The sequence below is a fragment of the Triticum dicoccoides genome, chromosome 5B (genome assembly GCF_002162155.2).
Source record: "Triticum dicoccoides isolate Atlit2015 ecotype Zavitan chromosome 5B, WEW_v2.0, whole genome shotgun sequence".
In the NCBI taxonomy this organism is placed as follows: Eukaryota; Viridiplantae; Streptophyta; class Magnoliopsida; order Poales; family Poaceae; genus Triticum; species Triticum dicoccoides.
The window spans coordinates 658830381-658840852 of record NC_041389.1 but is presented as its reverse complement, the minus strand read 5'-3'; the positions used below and the strand labels follow the sequence as shown (position 1 = coordinate 658840852).

Sequence of the window (10472 nt, the reverse complement as noted above, 5' to 3'; positions counted from 1 at the left end):
TTAATCAGATATGCCCTAATGTTATCACATCAGGGATTATTTATCGTACCATTGATCTCCAGTAATGGAAACGCATTTGGAATTCAGAGATATCAAACCTGCAAGTTGCACCAGAGAGTGATAAACCTGCAATCTGGAGTTTAAACTGTGTTTCACAATCAAGTCTTCAGTTACTTTCTACAGATTTTTCTTCGATCAGAATTGGCCGCAGGAAGGAGCAAACAGTTAACAACAATGACCAATCATGCTAAACCGATATAACTTCCTGTAATCATTCGCATAGAAAAAGTTGAAAGCCATGTGAGTAGTCCAAAGAGGGGATACAAGAAAAAAACTAAGCAACACTAATATCAGCTTATCAATCATGATAAATCAGTAAGACTTCCAAAAACCGTTCACAATCGAAACTTAAAGGCCATAAGATTAAACCAAATATATTGATACAGGGAAGAAAAAACTAACCAAATCATGACAATAGCGGAAGACCAACCAAAAACAAAAAGAAACACAAAGATGTGGTCCGGATCATGCCAATGGCCGCACAAGTATTGCACCATATATCCGAGAAACGCAAAGGTGTGGTCTCGACGCTTGGCGTGGCGACGGTCGTTGGGTCCTATAGATTTTTTGTTTTGTTTTGCTATGAGTCAGGTTCGTTAGTGTAGGTTATTTTTGTAAAGGCTTCTTTCGCTCAATCAAACTTTAAAATGTGCGGTGGTGCAAGTTTGACAAACTCGCAGGAATGTATTACATCTTTTATGTCAATCAGCTAGTTATATGTCTATACAATCCTATGGTCTAACTGTTGACCAACATTGAGAATAAGGCCCTTCTCCGCGACTGGAGTGCTATGTTGTTTCATCCATCTGCGAGAATTTAATTCGCTTCCTCCACCTTTGCAATTGTAATTGTTCAAACTAAGCTGTTTTCATAGCCTTCGGGATGAAATGGTTCACGGAGGCATATTCATCGTAAAAAAACAATATTGTTTACTTCCATACCGATTGCACTTCAAAAAGATATGAATGATTTGTCCCTAAACCATAAAAACAAGCCAATCCTTTGCACACTTTCATATATTTTTTAGCAGGAAGCATGGGTGACATACGCCCTTTAATTAGAGTTTGGTCGTCACTAGTGGCGACAGCGCATGTAGTCCTTGTGCTAGTCAGTTTACTCGTATTATGGACGTGAAAAATAATCGATTGAGCTTGCTCGTCGTCAAACTTTAAATGTGCAGTGTTGCAGGTTTGATAAATTCACAGGAATTTATTAAGGCCCTTTTATGTCAATCGGTCAATAATAACGAATTTATGAATATTTTCCACCCATATCCTCTCTCTTTTACATAAATAATCTTACATATATATCAACTTGTATAAAAACCATTTCTTCTTACGAGAAGATAGAGTGCGGTATACATAGTTTCACAACATGTCGGCATCCACATCACTTCAGGATTTACGTAACAACTCTTAGATTCATCTAACAATGGCCTGATCATTCCTTCCACGAATTGGTATGAGGAATTTAGCAGGTCTACCTTTTGTAGCTGCTCATGCTTTACGACGCTTTGTTCTCTTCTCCAATTCGTCCACTATGAAAGATGGGCAAGTCTTCTTGATATCCTTTAACCGTTGTGTAGCCACCAGAGCATCCGTGAAATTTGATAATTCGATAAATTCAAGGCAAGCATTCTTAAGCCGGTGGCAGTTATGTTGGTCAGCTAAAGCCAATGTGATTGCCACGGTGTCCTTGTTCAGATCCTCGCACAAGATGCTTTGGCAAACCAGCTTGAGCCTGTCCATTGCATATCTGTCCGCAGCCACTAGTAATAGCCGGACCATCTTGGTGTCCTCACCGCTAGGCAAACAGTCCGTATAGATGAAATGGAGCAGGGCCTTGAAAACATCAGGTTGCATATCGATGATGGTTATGCATTGCCCCGGCCTCGCCTCCTGCATCGACCCATAGAGCTCTGCTTTGAAAACAGGCGAGCGCATAGCGAGAACAAACCTATGCGCTTCAATGGTCTCTCCTCCGACGATGAAGCTGACATCAAATCCCTGCTTTTCTTCAAGCAGCTTGCTAACATGCTCAGTCATGTCAGCTGGTGGCATGTCGATTTTAGGGAATGGTTTTGTTTGGGTAACATGTGGCTTGTTGAAAACAGTGACGCCGCATTCGATCGTCAGGCGATCATCCCTAAGGCACGCGGATCCCTCGATCTCACTGTGCCTTATGAAACAATTAGACTGTGGAGCAAACTTACTAATATCACCAGAACTGAAAATCCTAGGTCCTGTTTTATGCACCGAAGATGAGAATCTGGTGTACCGGTCCACCAGCCTCATGTCGCAGGACGCCCGAACCTTAGCGTTGTTGCTCGAAAGCATGAGGAAAACCGATATGTAATCTAGGCCATGTCCTTTATACCCGTCGGGGAAGAAGAAGATCACCCAATCGTGACCGCCAACGGAGAAAACCCCTGAGCGTATGAGGCCGTCCACGCCGTGGCCCATGCCCTTGTGCTTGCTGTAACCCAAGATATCAAACACATGCGTACCTTGAGCCTCCTCCACTGGGGTGCATGTAGACACCGTCTTACACGTCTTCATCTCGTGACCAGGAGAAGGACGTTGGCGAAAGCCGCCGACTTGTCACGTACTTCCCGACGAGGTCGGTGGTGCACTCGGATTGATTGCTTTCCGATCAGAAGACGCTCGAGCACACAACAAATCAGTATGTAGAAGCTAGCCTTCCGAAGCTCGCAAGCAGATGCTTCCGCCAAAGTCACACTTAGGGTGCTAGTTCACAAGCGTAGAGCCGCGGCCTGATGCGTATACCTACGCACGACCAGAACCGCTCGTGTCGACAACTCGAGCCTTCGTATCTTTTACTTGCTTTGATTTGATTGATCTGGTTTATTATAGGTGGAGCTAGTACAGATATATATATAGTGCCTGATCTATCTAGTACAGAGCTGATTCAGCTAAGGCTACCGGTCCGTACGGGACAGGGACAGGGACACAGTGATTCGTGATTATTTCCAACAGAGGACGGAGCAGGGGCCGAGCCAGCGTATAATTTGTCTGCTACGTGCACATTTTTTTTTTGAGTGGCATGTGTTCTTTATTCAATCAAAAACATCCACAGGTAAAATACACCGAGAGATGAAGCCGCCTTTGGCAAGCTATATGAGCTTCTGCAGTAGACTCTCTTCTCTCATGAGCCACGTTCACTCGATCAAAGAGTTCAGTTCTCTCCTCCACTTCTCTCAAGATCATTATTGAATAGGTGCAGTTTGCCTTTTGTCTGTAAATTAGTCACCTAGGCAATCAGAAGCAAGCTTCACCGACATAATCTACGAGAAAAGATATACCATGCATGTACCAGCCGCTGGTTATCTTTGAGATTCGGATTCACGCATGCATCTGCTCATTGTGTTGCTTAGTTAATCTCAATTTATGATCCTTTGTTCTACTAATTTATGTCATATCAATCAGTCACTATTTCTCCTGACAACTTTTTCCCCGTAGTTATTACCTGCAATATCTCTCCTCTCACTCAGAAGAGATGAGTAGTACTACACTCACTCAGGTTTTTTTTTCTTCATATGATTCTAAAATTTAAATTTATTTTATCTTTTGAACCGTAAGTTTGATTTATGATACATTTGCATATTTATGTTCCTTGTGAAGAGAACATTGAAATAAGATCACTCTTCAATATATTTTCACAACTTATAAAAATTCAAATATGAAATGTGGAGACCTTACGAAACTGTAAAAATGTATTGTATGTACCAAGTTTCATCGATTTTTCTATAGATCAGTTTTCTATAGGTCTTGTTTAAAGGGATAAGTATATTTTTAGTCCCTCAACTCTCTCGATAATATAGAAATGGTCCCTCAACTCCAAAACCAGTAAAACTTAGTCCCTCAATTTTTCAAACCGGATAAGTTTAGTCCCTCATACCACTTATGGTTTCGTTGATCATATGGGATGGTTTTGACCCTCGTGGTCGTGGCAGCTTCTGCGAGGGAAGCGGCCTGCTGGAGCTTGGCCAGCGTTGACGCCACCTCTAGCTTGGTCACCGTACTCGCCACATCGAGCTTTGACGAGGCATGGGCGCCGGCCACGGCGAGGCCGATGAGGTCCTTGGCTGGCACCGCGTTTCATTGACATTAAGCTGAACACCACGGTACAATTTATTTTGCATCGCCATTTTTTTCTGGTTCCTCATATCAGTCGAAGCTAGCTACTACCAGGTTGATGGATTCCTCCAGGGTAAATCGATTATCTAGCATGCGTTGCTTGTGTACGTATGCATCTCTCTTCGTGTAGCGTGTACTGCGGTACCTAGCTCGGAAAGAAATCGAGCTAGCCGTGCACCTTGCCGGAAAGGACGCGTCCCGGCTAGAAGTACACAAGTAACAGATGCATTCACGATTGGAGCCCGCGCGGACCGGGGCGGCCGCCGTCGTCCTACCGGCCGGTTTGAGATACTGTCCCTGTCCGGCGCCGGCGTCTCCTGGAACAACGGGGCTCGCCGCGTACCGTGATGGGAGAGCTGTCCGCGTCCGGGCTCTGGCCCCGTCATGGTGATTGCAGCCACGTCCGACAACACCACGTACGAGAGGCTGCCGCTTGATCAAGACGCCAAGAATGCGCCATGGACCCGTGCCTGGCATTGGTGTGGAGGAGGAAAAGAGCCGGTGTCGGCCCCCCTCCTGCTCAAGGTTCAAGCTACGACGAGGGCCGTGTAGCCACCGGCCACCGCGAGCTCCTCCCACCTCTCCATGTCTCTCCAATATCCCGATCTAAGTTGGCAACAGCAGCAAGTAGCCGACGAGCGCAGGTGGCAGGAGCCCACGAGCCAGAATGTGCACATCATCTATTCGATGAAATGCCTATTGCGTGGGAAAATAGAATGAAAAAGAGGTGATAGTCAACTCTGAATACTAGGGTCAAAACCATGCCACATCATCAACGAAACCACCCGAGGGACTAAAGTTATCCGGTTTGAGAAGTTGAGGGACTAACCTTTACCGGTTTCGAAGTTGAGGGACGATTTCTATATTTTTGAGAGAGTTGAGGGACGAAAAATATACTTATCCCTTGTTTAAAATATCTAGTCGTTACAAACACATTTGTCCAAAATAGAATATAACACAAACTTTTATTTCAGAAGATATCAAGCATCTAAAACGGTAGATAGAAAGAAAAAATATATTACTGGATAGAGTTGCAACAAGGGGGAGGCATTCAAACGGAAGGACACTATTTTAAAAAGGCTGACACACATAAATACAAACTGACTATGTGACAGAAAGGCGGAGAAACGTACAGCAGGTTAGATTGTGATTGCTTTAGGACCCTAAAATAATTAAGCGGTAAATCAATGCACGGTATATACCGTGCATGGTAGAAAATGCACTCTCCATAATCTACAGATCTTGGGCAAGTGCAAAGCCTTCATTGAATGCCATAGCTTCCAAACATGATGGATCTGTCTGGCCTTCCAAAACGACTACAGAAGCACCCAAATAATGTCCAAACTCAGCATGGCAAACAGCTGCTGCTGCTCCTCTTCGGCCATCTCGTGAAAGCCCTCCATCCACAATTATTTTACACCATCCAGTCTCCGACAGAATCCATCTCCTACTCCGCCTCGATGGTTCTCCTATAGGGCGCACTTCTCTCTTCAGTTTCACCGGAACATCAATCTCTTCTACATACTTTGTGATGAACTTGTGTGTGGATATAGGATTCTGAAACTCCCCATCATGTATTGCCCGACGCCTCTCCCACCATATAGCCCATAGAGTAACTAGCACCATTGCTAACTCATACGGTTTCATCGTGTCAAACAGCCAGAAAAGACAGAGCCCGACATCATCTGTTCGGTTCATGATAACATGTTCCAACATCTCTTCGTCAGCTAATACCCACACAGCCCTCGACATGCTGCATTCAAGCAGTGCATGTCGCCATGTGTCCAAGGTTGCATTACTAATTGGGCGGATATCATCAGTGGCCATATTCCTATGAACATGGACCTCTCTTGTAGGGATAGACATCTTTGCTAGCCTCCATATGAACATCCGCACTTTGATAGGAATATGGACATGCAACATCTGTACCCATGGTTTTTTTATCTTGCTCGTGTCCAAGTTGCTTGGTCAATCCTCAAGCCAATCTTCTCTCTATTTTTTAATGCCCACAAGCATCCGGTATGCTGACCGAACCGAGAAATTACCGTGTTTCTCATAATGCCATGCTCAAAAGTCATCTTGCCTCCTTGAGCTAATATAAATTTTTCTTATGATCTCTTTGTCCATATCAATAAAGTGATCATCCAAAAAAGATGTAACCCATGTTCTTGTCATGCTTTGGATTAAATCACTCACCATCTATGGAGGGTTCCATGTTGCCACAATTAGCCTAAGCTTGAAGTCTCTAGTCAGCCGATTATCATCCCATACTCTTGTTTTCTCCCTATTACCGATGTGTTTTATCAGCCCAAGCTTGAGGGTGTCTCTGCCCTCAATTATAGCACGCAGTTGAAGGGAACTTCACCCTTGACGAGACCCGAACAGATGATATCCCATGAGTCACTGCAGAAGAAAATGATATCCTAACAGTACCATTCTCAGAAGAGAGAGCGGCGGTGTTCCAAATGGAACATAACAAAGCTCCAAGCAGGCCCAAATGGTTTCCCCGCAGAATTCTATCAGAATTTCTGGGATATCATCAAGACTAACCTTTTGGATTTGTTCAATTGTCTTCATGTCGACCGACTAGACCTATTTAGACTTAATTTTGGCGAGATTGTCTTGTTGCCGAAGATTAAGGAGGCCGAACGGGTCTAATAGTTCAGACTCATATGCCTCCTTAATGTTAGCTTCAAGATTTTCACCAAAGTGGCTACAAACAGGTTAAACTCGGTAGTTGACCATGTTGTTCAGCCATCTCAAAAAACGTTCATGCAAGTTTTTATTTCATGTTTTTTGTCAGACTTTTGGATTTGGTTGTGTGCATCTTAATTATGCAGAGGCTGGGTGTTACTCATAATGTTTTATATCCCCTTGATGCTACATTCTGAGATAATAAAATTACCCTGTATCAAAAAAAAGTATAGCACGCCAAACTTGGCTCGGCGCTGATCCCAATTCAGCTTCCAGCAAATCTACGTTTGGGTACTAAGCAGCCTTGAGGCTGGTAAGCGAACTCTGATCTTGTAAAAATCTTCAAGCTTATTTTGCTAGCGTCAGTAAGTTGAAGAACTCAACATCTCTAAAACCCAGCCCACCCATATTCTTTACCTGTGTCACCCCAGACCATGAAACTGAAGCCACCTTCCGTTCCCCGTTCTTGCTACCCTGCCAAAATTTGTGTAGCATACCATTCAAATGCTCACATAATCCACGGGTAAGTTTAAAGCAGGACATTGAAGAAGTGGTAATTGCCTGTGCAACGGCCTTAACAAGCACCTCCTTGCCCGCCACTAATAAACACTTTTCTATCCAACCATGTATTCTAGCCCATAATTTGTCCTTCAAGAACTTGAAAGTCTCATTCCTTGAGCTACCAACAGCGGTTGGCAAACCCAAGTATCTCTCCGATAATGTGTCATTAGGAACTGAAATACCAATTTAATTCCTTCCTTGATCTGTTCATGCACCCTCTCACTGGAAAAAGTAGATGATTTCTCATTATTAATTCTTTGTCTCAATGCATCACAATAAGCCTTCAGAACTCTCTCCACATTCTCTGCTTGGACCAATGTTGCACCAAAAATAGTAAACTATCATCCGCGAACAGCAACTGACTAACGCTCGACGCAGGTGGTGCAACTTGAAGCCCTCCAACCTGATCATTAGCTTCATTTGTCTCCATTGTCCTTGTAAAGCACAGGGAAATCAACCTCATATTGATCATTGCTTGAATTCATCTCATCAGTTTCTCCACAGGCAAGCTCCTCCTGTTCCTTTTGCAAATCATCCAATTCCTCATGAGAAGCCCGTTCATCCTCAGCAACTCCATCTCCCTTAGGAAATTGAAACCAGCTGAGTCCCCTTGTTCAGAGTTCAATAGGAGCTCTAGGGTTTTAATCCTGGATATGTGTTGAGACTCAGGCAACTATGATTTCAACATTGCAGTGGAAGTTGCTTCTCCAGTCCGATGGTTGTGCCCAAGTGATTGGTTTCTAGGGTTCGTGGACCCAGAGCCAGTGACTGAACCACTTTCAAATCCAGTTCTAGACCCCCTCTGTGATCCAACATCATGAGTAGAGATATTGTCTCTGGGTTCAGCGTCATATATATGTTCCTATCTAAGTTCCAATAAAAGACATCTTTTCGCATGTACATTTGTTGACATTTGCTCTCCTTATTACTAAACTTCACAAATTTGTCAACCGAAACTTCACCAGCGCCAAGCCGCCGCCACACGACAAAGCCACTGCAGTCAACCTAGACAATGTGTTTTATAGATTTGGCATGTCAAATTCATGCTTGTAATTCAAGAATATGTATGTGTTCTAAAATAATGTGTTGCAATTTGGATTCATGTAAATTTTGATAAACAACACTACTTGGATTCAAGAATATTGATGTGTTCTAAAATAATGTGTTTGCTGAAACAAGTTTTGAGTGAGTTTGTTGCTGCTCCATGTGAGTTCTTTGGCACCGTGAAAGATCGTTTCCATGGCGTCACGTATCACTTGTGCTCATCCTAGCTGTCTGCACTAGGCCCCACTTGGTAGGTTTGTCTGTATTATCCTTGGAAAGCACAGGGAAATCAACCTCATATTGATCATTGCTTGAATTCATCTCACCAGTTTCTCACATAGGCAAGCTCCTCCTGTTCCTTTTGCAAATCATCCAATTCCTCATCAGAAACCAGTTCATCCTCAACAACTCCATCTCCCTTAGGAAATTGAAACCAGTTGAGTCCCCTTGTTCAGAGTTCAACAGGAGCTCCATGGTTTTAATCTTGGATATGTGTTGAGACTCAGGCAACTGTGATTTCAACATTCAAGTGGGAGTTGCCTCTCCAGTCTGATGGATGTGCCCAAGTGATTGGTTTCTAGGGTTCGTGGACCCAGAGCCAGTGACTGAACCACTTTCAGATCCAGTTCTAGACCCCCTCTGTGATCCAACATCATCAGTAGAGATATTTTCTCTGGGTTCTGTTAGATTTATATTGATGATGGCCTTTGGCCTTTTGTATTCTAGCCTCTTGGCATTCTCTTGTACATATATATGATGGCTTTGGCCTCCTAGTAATATCAAGTTGCATATTTTACTAACATGGTATTAGAGCTTAGGGTTTTTTTAGCACTCGCAACTCGTGCTTGATCGCTTTCTTTCGCCGACGTGCTCTCTCCGGCTGTCACTTTCTTCCTCGTCGTTCCTTTGCTCTGGTGCCTGCTGCTTGCCCACACTTCCAAAAAATTTGTCAATGCTGCTGCCCTGAGTAGCTGCTCTCTGTTCCAATCTTCAGATTGAGCCGGCCAGTGATTCTTGTGTTGGCCGCTGTCCACCAATTCCTGCTGCTGGCCTCCGGATCCGATGTTCCCTCTGTCGCTCATGTTCCTCGACTTACCATGCAACTAATATCTGGTGGTTAGATTGTTGACTCTAGTTGTAGGGCCATTCTCGACTTTGATTCGTGTTCTGTTCAAGATCGTCGCAAGGGCGCTCTGCTTGGTGCTGGCCCTCGATGCCCTGATGGTCTCTGGAAGCTTGACTAGCTTCGCCTTCCGTCCGCTGCCACCGCCGCCAGTCTCGCAACCCCTGTTGCTGCATCTACCAGCTCTTTTCAGCAGTGGCATCATCGTCTTGGACATTTATGTGGTTCTCGTCTCTCGTCTTTGGTTCATCGCGGTGTTCTGGGGTCTGTCTCTGGTAACGCTTCATTGGATTGTCTGGGTTGTCGACTTGGTAAGCAGATTCAGCTACCTTATCCTCAGAGCGAGTCAGTGTCCGAGTGCCCTTTTGATCTCGTCCACTCTAATGTTTGGGGTCTGGCTCCCTTTGTTTGAAAGGGGGTCATCGCTACTATATTATCTTTATAGATGATTTTTCTCGGTACACTTGGATCTGTTTCATGTCTTCTCGTAGTGAGGTCTTATCCATATATAAAAAATTTGATGCCATGGTTCATACCCAGTTTTCCACTCCTATTCGTGTTTTTCACGCAGATTCAGCTGGTGAGTATATCTCCCATGCGTTGCGAGGATTCCTTGCGGAGCAAGGTTGAAAGGATCGATATGGTTGACTAGAGGGGGGGTGAATAGGCAACTAACATTTTTTAAGCTTTTCTTTAACAATTTAAACCTTGCAATGAAATAGGTTGTCTAGATGTGCAACTACGTGAACAACCTATATGATGCAAAGACACCTAGCACACAAGCAAGCAATAGATGCAACACAAGTAAGCTTGCAAAAGTAAAGGCACAAAAT

At 44.0% G+C, this 10472-nt stretch overlaps 1 pseudogene; it reads right to left on the bottom strand.

The window, feature by feature from the left end:
• Positions 1-1933: 1933 nt before the first annotated feature.
• On the bottom strand, positions 1934-2618 carry LOC119307250 (annotated as a pseudogene).
• Between the last annotated feature and the right edge of the window lie 7854 nt (positions 2619-10472).